Source organism: Eptatretus burgeri, chromosome 5, assembly GCF_056783735.1.
Source record: "Eptatretus burgeri isolate ZD-2024b chromosome 5, Ebu_testis_v1, whole genome shotgun sequence".
NCBI lineage: Eukaryota > Metazoa > Chordata > Myxini > Myxiniformes > Myxinidae > Eptatretus > Eptatretus burgeri.
The window spans coordinates 1928691-1941190 of NC_140965.1; the positions used below are offsets into that span (position 1 = coordinate 1928691).

General features: G+C 31.3%; 1 protein-coding gene and 1 long non-coding RNA gene across 6 annotated transcripts in view; both read left to right on the plus strand.

Moving 5' to 3' along the window:
- LOC147025697 (uncharacterized) overlaps window positions 1-1607 on the plus strand; it is a 3603-nt gene extending 1996 nt beyond the window's left edge. The window contains exon 2 of the long non-coding RNA XR_015057979.1: window positions 1-1607. This exon is cut by the window's left edge and continues 299 nt beyond it. This is a non-coding gene — a long non-coding RNA (uncharacterized LOC147025697).
- LOC147025695 (xanthine dehydrogenase/oxidase-like) overlaps window positions 1-12500 on the plus strand; it is a 400539-nt gene that overhangs the window by 262081 nt on the left and 125958 nt on the right. The window lies entirely within an intron of this gene.

Here is a 12500-nt window from a genome sequence, read left to right on the forward strand (position 1 = left end):
CTGCCTTGATGGTTTAAATAACTACCTTGGAGACTCAGGAAAAGGGTTCTGCCAAGATGGTTCTAAATATGGGGCCTACCTTGGAGACTCACAAATTTTGAAAAAATCAGTAAATGAGTTCTGCCTTGATGGTTTAAATAACTACCTTGGAGACTCAGGAAAAGGGTTCTGCCAAGATGGTTCTAAATATGGGGCCTACCTTGGAGACTCACAAATTTTGAAAAAATCAGTAAATGAGTTCTGCCTTGATGGTTTAAATAACTACCTTGGAGACTCAGGAAAAGGGTTCTGCCAAGATGGTTCTAAATATGGGGCCTACCTTGGAGACTCACAAATTTTGAAAAAATCAGTAAATAAGTTATCCTTAAGAGACTTTGTAAGTTGGTTTTACTTTGAATACTTGAAATGTGGGTTCTGGATTGATAACTCACAATGTGATACATATCTTGGAAACTCAACGGGAATGTGGTTATACCTTGAAGACTTGGAAAGTTGGGTTTATGTTGGACACTTGAAACTTTTTTGGGGGCTTTTATTTATTTATTTATTTATTTATTATTATTATTATTTTATTTATTTATATTTTGGAGACTTTTGGAGTTGCTATCACTCTTTGGGATCTAAACCTATCGATGTAGTTCTTTGTCGGATGGTGCTTGATGGGAGCAAGATCAAGAAAGTTCTGGGAAGAAAGTGCAGGCTTACTCCCCCTTTCTACGTCATCAAACCTGAAAGCCTTAAAAGACAGAATTGGAAGAAGAAAAAAAAACGTAAAAATATATATATATATATATATAGGTGGAAATCTCATTTTGAAAAAGACATTGTGTTGGGCGAGGATTGAGTTGGGGTTGAGATTTTGAATGTGAGGGTTGGGGTTGAGATTTTGAATGTGAGGGTTGGGACACACACACATACACATCAACAAACAAAAGTTAAGCCTTGACTATTCAGTTGAGGATTCTGTGTTTGGGGTTCACAGATCTAAGAACGTCCCCCTTGACACACATTATATACTGTTATACACCTCGGACTTGGCCCTCGAGTGTCCACAACGGTGTATAGTAGGAGGGAGTGAAGCGCCAACCTATTGCTCCCATTACACACACACACATACACATCAACAAACAAAAGTTAAGCCTTGACTATTCAGTTGAGGATTCTGTGTTTGGGGTTCACAGATCTAAGAACGTCCCCCTTGACACACATTATATACTGTTATACACCTCGGACTTGGCCCTCGAGTGTCCACAACGGTGTATTATCTGCTTAGTTTTGTCTTTTGTAATTCCTGTGAATAAAATGAACCTAAAATCTCTTCCCCTTCCAAATCATATATTTTATAAGTCCAAGGAACTGTATCTATTACATCAACAATTTTAAAAAGTTCTTTCGTCCATCGTTCAGTAAAACCCTTTTCAAAATGAGATTTCCACCTATATATTCTTACGATATCACCAACTTTGAACTTAGGTTTTCTGACATTAATCTCTTTTTCATATTTTAATTTTGTAAATGTTTCTGATGGCTTCATATTCGTTGACGTGTGAATCGTGTCATTATACTTATCCACAATATCCTGAATAAAAGATAACCATTGTTGTGAACCGAGTTGTGTGAATTTTTTATATAGTCTCTCTTTTAAGGTACGATTAAAACGTTCAACAACAACTGCCTTCCCTTCATTAAAGGTACTGTATAATGTAATACTGTTATTTTTTAGAAAATTCATAAATGTCTTGTTATAAAACTCTCTACCCTCATCAGTCCACAATTTCTTAGGTTTTCTCTTACTTTTATTAAATATCTGTTGAAAAGCTAACATAAGAGTATTACCTGTTTTGTTTTTTAAAGGGACAACCCACGCATATCTACTCCTCAAATCAATAACGGTTAAAGCATACTTGTACCCCTTATCATTATTGAGTTCAATCAAATCAGCAGACCAGATATAATCAACTTCCTTGGAATAAACTTTCCTTCTCTGAAACTTTGTGAATATTGGTTTATGTAATTCATCAGCTAATTGCTCTTCAGTCTTAATGACATCATTAGAGCCTATAAGTTTTTGAATTTCCAAGTCCAAGTTTCAATTTAGCACTAATCATCTTCTTCACGATGAACCTATCAACTTTTTCTCTCAAGGTTGGATTTTGTATCAGAGACAAATTATATAACATTTCTCTATCGGCTTCATGCTTTTCTTCCAACGTTGTGGTATTCCCATAATCAATATCGTGTCTCATGCACACTTCATCAACTCTATTGATTGGTTTACTCCAGGATTTAGGATTGTCTGCCTCATCTAATCTTTTATCCAAGTTTGTGCCTGGACCACAGAAAGAATACCCTGGAAGATGTAATTCCTGGTATTCCAGTAGTTGTAAATTTACTTCCTGTTAAAAACTTTTGTATATCTCCTCCGAGTTTGTGTTTGGAGATAAATTGATTTTTTTGAACCACACACCGAACATATACCTTTTTGTATAACCCTGTTATTTTTACTTTTAATATATGAAATATTTTTAGTATTAGTTTTCTTTTTACATTTGAGACAATAACTCATTTATTTATGAGAAAAATTTCTGCAGAGTGTAAAAACCTTTTTAGTTTCCAACATGCACATTTGAATCTTAATTTTTAAAACATAAAGAATCCTTAGAAATGCCTTCACTCTCTCCTCCATTTATTTAAGAAAAAACTTGAATTAAAATACATGTCTTCTCGATGTCGATAGTCTTGTCGAAAGTATTGCAAATAGACTTTTTAATTCTTTGTATTCCTCCCTGGTGAGATAAGTTAATTTCTTTAATACCTCTATTCTTTTTTGAATCTCACTGGTTTCCATATTTTGATATTTATTCATTCTCTCTCTTTCCTCCCTCTCTCTCTTCTCTCTTTCCTCCTTCTCTCTCTCCTCCTCCTCCTTTTCCTCCTCTTCCCTCTCTTCTTCAACTCCTTCCTCATCCCTTACTATACTTGAATCGTTTACACCCCATAGAATATTATACATATATTCATCAGGATTTCTTGTTATTCCTGTATCCAAAATAATTTTTTACAACAGGATACCAATAAAATTTCTTTTGAATTTCTAAAAGAGCCTTACCTTTTCTTAACCTTATAATTTTTTCATTATTTAACATTCTAATTAAATCTAAAGTTGTTGGTTTATCAACATCAGCATAATGCCAATCTTTTATTGAAAATACCTCATTCTTATGTTGTAGAACATATTTATTAAAATACCGAATACCCTTTTCTTGAAGGTATGCTTGAACACAGAAATGATAATTTTCTTGAAGCCTTCTTGCTGTCATTTATGTATTAGAAATATATGTTAGAATAATATTATGGCACGAAACACCTCCCCATCTTCCCATAGTTAAATCATTTTGTATTTCCTTACTTATTATATATAATCCTGTTTTTTCTGTTTTCATGAGATAAACAAGGGCAAAACCATTATTATATTTACCCTTATTAAATTCTTTTATTTGTTGTTTACTAATCGTGGCTCCACAAAACTCATTCTCGATACCAAGTGGATAATATTCTTCCTTACGAGACTGATTTAATTGTTCCAGGTCTTCGAGGTTAATTTTAAATGACCAATTATACCCTAAATCATTCATATCATACCCCCATTGTTCTATTCTCATACAAACGATACGCCCTTCTTTATAAAAATTTATTTTAATTCGAACTGTGAATTCTGTATGACCTGGAGATAATATCAACACTTCTGTATCTTTAGAATACACAGCCGTTTTATTTAAGTATATATATTGTGATAAATCGCTTAATCTCACCAAGTCATTCGCGTCAGTCGGGCTTGGATAATTTTTTAATTTATAAGCATTTTTCATGTTAATATTTTTGTTTATATTATATTTATATCGTTCAGCCTGTGCCTTTGTGTAATAATTTGATAAATCAATATCCAGTTCTTGAGATACACCAAAGATAGAACCATCTTTACCAACATAAGTCATTTATATTAGATTAAAAATAATATCATAAAATTTTTTATTTTTGTTGAGTTGAAATAACACATATAGACATAATTGACCACAACACTTGGAATTTAATTCTTGGACTTGAAATGTTTGATAAACACCATTCTGTAAGAATTTTATGACTTCAACAGGTGGTGGAAGACCAAAACTATCAAAATAATATTTGTCTTGACTATTAAAAATACAAACCCAATGAGAACCGTTCCCATCATTATCTTCTAAGTTCATAATAATATTCTTTGTATGTTTCGACACATTTGTTAATTCATCTCTCATACAAATAACCACATTATGAATTTTTAATTTCTTACAATATTTGACAAGTTGTAAATTTGATGTTGTATTCTTTCCAAATTCTTTCAACCACTCATCAATGCTCATTTATTTATTAGAAAGATATAATCCATTACCTCTTTTCGTTAATTTTACACCTGCTTGTGCTATAGAAGAAAGCATATCTCCAACTAACAATCTCGCTTTATCAGGCAGACCTTCAAGTTTTTCAGCAAAATCTACAATTACACCACTTCCACTAATTTGTTTCTCCAACTCTTTGTTATGTCTTTCCAATTCTTTTGAGCCTGGAGTTGAGCCTTCCTTTCGTTGGCAGTTTTGACCGCTGTTGAAATACCACCCGTCAATGCTCCAACCGCACTTAAACCAGCAAATAAAGGAATTAGAAATGGGAGAAATCCTCCACTCGTCTCTCTTATTGAATATTTTTTTAACATTGGTTTTGTCATTTTAATTTTAAGTGAGCCAGTGTCATTCAAGATTTTAACCTGTTCTCTTGTGAGCAAAACATCAATTCTTACTGCTCCTTTTCTCTGAATTGTATTAACGTTAATCGTACAAGGCTTTTGATTTTGAACACAAGATGATAGTTTATGAAGATTGATTTGATTAACATATACCCCAGTTGGTACTTTGCCACTCATTTATTTAACAAAAAAATTATGTGAGACTAATCATCACACCATTATCTGTATTAATCTGCAATTCTGTTTCTTCCAAAAGCAAACAATATGTATCAACTTCTTCACTCTCTCCTCTTTCAATGTATAGGGAAGTATCCACTCGATTAGACTTTATAGTTTCTTTTTGAGCGCTCAGGTCAAACGTATAGATTGTATACAAACTTTTAAATGCTGTCATATCCAAAATAGGTTCTTTATTTCCATTACTTTCACACACCTTTTGGTAAGACTTGTATGCTTCAGCAAAATCATTTTTTTCCCAATTAATTTCCAATCTATCTCGTGGATAAAATGTTCCATCTAGAGAAACGCGAAGTTGTTTCACCTTAGCATTATCACTCAATGCATTATTCTTATCAGTCGCAGTATCACCATCTGGCTTTTTAAAAATCATCCACAGATATCGTGGCTTTCCTTCCAGAACACCCAAATTCCACGTGTAAGTAGTTTGATTGAGTTTAACGTGTTGACATCTTCTTTTGAGGTATGATACACTGAGTGGTTTTTTTGAGTTAAGTCTTCGATTCAACATCTCTTCTGTTTTAAGATTAGGAGTATATTCACTGATATACCAACTCATCTCCTCAATTACAAATTTATTCTGATCACCAAAAGCATTACCAACACCAAAAAGCAATCTATTTTCATTATCATTCCTTTGTAGTTGAAATCTAATTTTAAGACCATACAGAACTTTATCATAATCACAAAATCCAAATATACCTTTAAGAGGAACTGCCACAGTAAAACTATTTTCTGCTTTTGTATCATCATTATACATTCCTTTCCTTTGAGTATACCCAGGGTCTGTGTTTGTTCCCGTTGACATATCAGGAATAAAACCTTCGACAGACCCCTTTCCCATTCTATCACTGAATGTATAGAGTGTAAATTTCATCATTTCAGATACAGCAGAGACATAATCAACCGCTTCAACTTCTTGTGTTCCAATATACAATCGCACACTATCAAACATTTTCCAGAAGAAATCATTTACAAGTGTAGCGTTTGTGTTATTCCCAGCCTTAGTGAATTTAAATTTACACAACAAGAAACTTTCGGAGAGATTCAAATAGGTTTGTTGATTATTTATTTCAAAACTTTTTGTACCATTTGTATTCCAGTCTGTTCCAGTTATTGCATTTACCTTGAAGTAATCTTCTTTTTTAGTGGAGTTTGAGATAATAATAGTATCATCCAAATCATAGATACTATCAATTGCTTCCATACTTGTATTTATTTAGGAAAAAGATGTTAAAACTTTTGAAACCCTGATCCAAGTATTTGAATTATTTTCTGTCGTTCTTGGGGGACAACTGAGTTTTACCTTTCTTAATTTCTTTTATTGCTTGTAATTTATGAGATTCTTTCTGAGCATCTTTTATACTCTTTACAGCACCTGCTACATTTCCCACAGCAGAAGCAGTTGAACCAATTAGGTCTTTATGTTTAAGAATAGTTGAACCAATACCCATGAGAGTATCAATTATCCCATCTCCTCTAAATTGATGTCCGACACCCCTTTGTCTCTTAGGTTTATAGTATCCTCTACCAAGATACATACCTTCACCCTTGTAGTACGGGGAAAGGAACATCCCATCCCCTGTAATTATTTTATATTTTCCCAACTCGTGCTTCCTCACAATAACCATCGTATTTATTTATTGAAAAACTTCACGTAGGTGAATTCTGATGGATATAACTTCTCCATTAAAAGAGATCACACGATTATCTTGGTCGGTTATCCTAAAATTTACTCTGTGTATGGTTTTTCCTGACACAGGTAGATAAACCAAATTTTTAGGCTCCATATTGAATTTATAACCAATTGGGGTTGAGTATGCGCTGAATGAAAATATTGTATTTGTTTTTAATCCATCATTATAAGCACCATCAATCAAATCACAGTGAATTAACACCGAATTTATTCCTGAGGATATTTGAATGACATTATCACTGTAAAACGTCCCATTAGTTTCAATCTTTTTGAGGAGAAACCCAATAACTCTCTAAATGAATTATCAATTGTGAAATCAACCTTGTAGTTATTTTTAACTTTAATCGTTGATTTTGAAGTATGTTTTTGAATGTTTATAACAATATTTTTTGGTTCATCACCCTGTTCTTTCATAAGACGAGCAATTTCGAAGATATTTGAGAAATCTCGTATGCTCCGGGTGAGACTGTTATCGTTTTGTATCCACTTCCCGGATTATAACTAAACTTGTCATTTTTCTCGGTTATATTAAATAAGGTATTATAAGTCTCCATGGACAATAAAGATGCCTCATATTCTTTTGTTGTGTCAAGTTGTAGTGGGTATGGGAATGAAGATGTGTGGTCGCTTGTTGTGAAATTAAAACTCAGGATTGTGCTTCTCATCTTATTTAATATGAGATAAAATGTCTTTATATTGAGATTTATTAATTATTTTCATGTTCATCAACTGGTCTAAAATGGCTGATGCTTCATTAAAACAATTGTTATTTCCAGCCTTCTTACTGCCGAACAACAATAACAGTCTATTAACTAATTGCGATGGGTCATTTGGAAGAAAACTAATACCTGAACCAAGGATACTTAAAGCCTGAATAATGTGTTTCTCCTTCTCATTCTTCCTACTTTTACCAGAAAGAATAACCTTATAATTTAGAGTGTTCAGCAAATCAATATATACTCTATCATCATTATTTTCCATATCCAATGGTTTATCAATATACTTTGATTCATCCCTCACAGTTGAACCTTGTCTTCCATCTTTTGTGAGAAGAAACATTAATCTCGGAGTTAGTTTAACAGGGGGTTGAGCAGAACCTAAGAACCTTAATTCATCATTAAATATCAATACCTTTTCTTGAACAAGATGAAATATTGCTGGTTGTTCTGTTGGAATGAGTCCTGCTTTGGTTTTTGAATCCGCTGAATATTCATTGTTTTGAACAGCATTCACAATATAATCAGTGGGTTGATTAATCTCTTCCAGTTGTTGAAATAAACCTTCATCATCATATTCTAATTCTCCTAAATGCTCTAATTCTTCCTCCGTCATTTGACTGAAATCTTTTAACATTTGAAGCTTTCTAGGAGTATATTCTACTGTGGGAACTGTGGAAACATCTTTCATTTTTTCTTGGGAAGTCTTTAAAAGTGGTTTAAAAAATTTCTCTTGTTTTTTTTCAAATGCTTCTTCGCCCGTTAGTTTCTGTCTGCGTTTCTTCTTTATGTCTTCCTGTTGTTTTACAACTTTTGAAACCAACTCTTGATGTTCCTTAAATCTTCTTGCTCTTTCTTTTGTATCCATTTATTTATTGTAAAATATCATTTAATGAATTGTAAAGATCAACAGGGAAATTTTCCTTTTCTTCATCATTCAAGTAGATGTGTTCAAATAAATCCTTTTCTTTAAATATTTCATCAAATTCTTTATTAACATTAATGCGAGTTGTAATTTCTTCTTCACTAATCCTTGCATCTCTGCTTTTCATACGTTTGTGTTGAGTTTCTTCATCAACATCAAAACCGAATGATAAAATCTTCACTCCGCTCAGATATTTAATAATTTGTCTCGTTCCTTCTGGATTAGTTTCTAATATCCCAACACCACCAGATTTTAGTTTCTTTAACTCACTCTTACAATGTGAATATTTTGTTGTACCAAGAGAAACCTCCTCAAATATTTGTCCTTCATTCCTCAATCGCATATGTTCCTCCACTGAAATATAGTGATAATCTTCAGCTTTTACTTCTCCAGGTCTTATTGCTCTAGTTGTTGTTGATACAATGCGTATCACGGGGTGTTTTTTAAGTAAATTTACAATATTCTCATTTGTACTACACAAGAACCTTGATTTATGAAAGTTTTTTCCAGAAGCAGATTTACCCACAAGATTTATAATAATAGTTGTCATTTATATATGTAATTGTTTATAAAACAAAAAATATATCCCTTAATATCTCATCTTGTTTCACAACAATATATTTATATTTTTCAGTCGTGTGCTTCATATAATCCTCAAATTTCTTTTTACTACATAATGTAGAACAATTATCTCTCCAAAAATTATTGATATCTATTGAATTTAACTTGAATAAAATAAAAGTATTAGCATTGTTTCTGATGGAACGACGAGGAAGTTGAAAGTACGATTGACTAAGATAAATACAATTACAAGAAGAATGTCTCCCTCTTGTGTAGTAGCTGTCCATTACCGTTTGGTTTCTCTCATTAACACAATCATCAAAGATAACGAGGTTCTTTTTTGATTTATCCAAATCTTGGGGAGACGGTATATCATCCGTATTATCACTAAGAATACAAGTTATAAGATTTGATTTCTTTTTACATCTCTGTGTATCACAAAATAGTTGAATTATATCTTCAATGTTATAATCATTTAGGTTTGTTTGACGTTTAAATAAACCTATTATATCTTCTTTTTGAAGACCAGCATTAAAACCTTGTGAGAGTAGTTGATACTCTGGTTGAAAACTCGACTTTGTGAAAATTATTAAATTATCATAATCTTAAAAGTTGGGAGTGAGGAGCATTTTTAAAAGTAAGCAGGTTTTTCCACATCCACTTGAACCAACTATGAGACATCTTAATGAATTTGGGAGATTTTTATGGTTGTTAAATTTTATCTTATTTTCCCAAATAGGTAAAAAATCATTCATTTATATATTTGAAAAAACAGGTTATTTAATTTATTATTAGCTTTTTTAGAAACTCTATATTTTATCCTAAGTTCAGGTTTAATTTCAAGATAATCCATTATTTTATTTATACAATATCTTGTGTTGATATTTCCCTGAAAATTACATCCATGAATAATATACAACAACAATCCTTTGAACATTTCTCTTATACGTTCAGTTTCTTCCCTTGTAAGGAAAGGTGTGTTATCATCCTCATACTTTACATTCATTTCTCTAATCAATCTTGTAAAGTAATTCATTTTTGGTGTAAATCTAAAAGAATTATTTTCCTTTTTATATTTTTTATTATCATTAATTAGAAGATAATCACAGAATATACATTGTTTATAGGCTTTTGACTCTGTGTTTAATCCCCGTCTTTCACACGCAGGACAATTCTCAAATTTGTCATATGGAGAATCAGGAAAGTCTAGCATATTTATAAAGTAAAACTTTACTTAAACTGAAATTCATCTATACTTTCAGTTGTATATTACCATCGATATCGATATACTTTTTTCATTATCAGATTCAACGACAACATTTTTTATATTAAAGGTAATTTTAAAATTATCGTTAACTACTATTGAACGAAATGTCATTTCACCTGATATATTAACATCCTTTATTTCATCAAGATTTACATCTTTAGGGTTGTTGAAAAAATACAAATTTCTCCTTGCATATTACAGATGGTCTTATCTTTTCTTTCTAAAGCTTCATCCATAAGGTTTTTGTTCTTTGATACTTTTTCTTGTTTCATTGCTTTTTCTAGTTTTGAATATATTACTAGAAGGAGAGGAGAAACTTTTGTTAGAGATACTTTAATTGATGTTCTACCAGGTATACTAAAAGCCCTTCCACTGAAGGAAATTGAAGAACTCATATTATTTACCATAATAGTTTTTATCCAATAGTTGTTATATTTATCTTTGTTCAATTTTACATCCTTGACATATTTCTCAGTATCTTTAACAGATGAAGAGATTGATTGAAACTTGTCTTTTGTGTCTTGAAACATTGTATTTATTAAGTGAAAAAGTTGGAGGATAAAATGTTTTTAAGCACAGATTCACCTATAAATTAAACGAAATTTTCATCAAGAAAATTTTAGTTTAAGCAAAGTTTTATTCTATAAATATGGTGAATACAACGTACTGCGATGTTTGTAATCACGAATATAAACATTATAGAAAACACCTCCAAACCAACAAACACACATTTAATCTATTTCATCAAATATCTCCTCTTGAGTTGGAAAGAAAACATTGTGATATCTGTTCAAAGGATGTTTTGAAGAGTAGTTATAATCAACATCTTCAATCACAAAAACACAAGAAAAATGAGTTTAAAGTAAAGGGAGACTATTATATTAAAAACACTGATGGGGCATTTAAAGGGCATATAAAAATAAGGATTTTTCAATTTGGAGAACCCGGTCCATCATCAATAGCTGAATCAATTGAAATAGTGAAACCCGATGTTGAAAAATTTATTAAAAAGACATTAAAAGAAATAAAAACTTTAAAGTTTTATATGGGAGTGAAAATGAATATGAAAAGACAAGATGAAGAACAAACTCCTTATATGAGAACAGATCTTCATTTTATAACATCATTTCAAGATTTTTTGAATAGTGGGGTTTATGAAGAACTATCAAGACAAGAGGAGGATGTTGATAATACAGTGGTAGGAAGTGGATTCAATATTAAAAAAATCATCTTTTTAGATATACACATTCTAAAATCAAACCCTCTTAAAGCTTCTTCTTATATTGAATTACCAAAAGAAATAAAACTAAAGAAGGCAGTTGTTAATATTAAGAACAATGATAATAAATGTTTTCTCTGGTCTGTTCTTGCTCACTTACATCCATCAAAATGTAATTCAGAAAGAGTAAAACAATATATGAAATATGAGAATACCTTGGACATTAAAGATTTTAAATTCCCAATGCCATTAACAGATATTCCTAAATTTGAGAAAAAGAATAATCTTTCTATTAATGTATATGGATTAACGGATACAAACAAAGTTCAAATATTAAAAATTTCAAACAACTATAAAAATGAAGAAACACACATTGACCTTTTATATTTTAGTGTTGGAAAGAATTCACATTACACATACATCAATAATTTATCAAGATTAATCTCTTCTCAGGTATTCAGAACAGCAAACAAAATATATCCTTGTAAGCGATGTCTTAATTCATTTCATACAAAAGAACGATTAGAACAACATTCAAAATATTGTAGTAATCATAAATCAGCTGTAATTACAATGCCTAAACCTGGTGAAAAGATTTATTTTGAAGATTATAATAAATCTATCATGCACCCATTTGTGATATACGCTGATTTTGAATGTATCCTTAAAAAGATAAATACTGCTTCTCCTAATCCAAAAGAACCATATACAAATAAATATCAAAAACATATTCCTTGTGGTTTTTGTTATTATATCAAATCATCTGTTGGAGAAAAGTATAACAAACTTGAACATTATCGTGGAAAAAATGCTTCACAAGAGTTTGTAAAACGATTAGAAAAGGATTGTATAAGACTCACTAAATTAATGAAAGAAACAAATGAACCGATGAAATTAACCAAAGAAGAAAAATTAGAATTTAGAATGAACAATATCTGTCATATTTGTGAGGGGAAAATTAAGGAGTCTAAAGTTAGAGACCATTGTCATCTTACTGGTAAATATCGAGGTCCCGCTCATTCCTGTTGTAATCTTAATTATAAATTACCTTCTTTTATTCCAGTCTTTCTTCACAACAGCGCCAACTATGATACACATC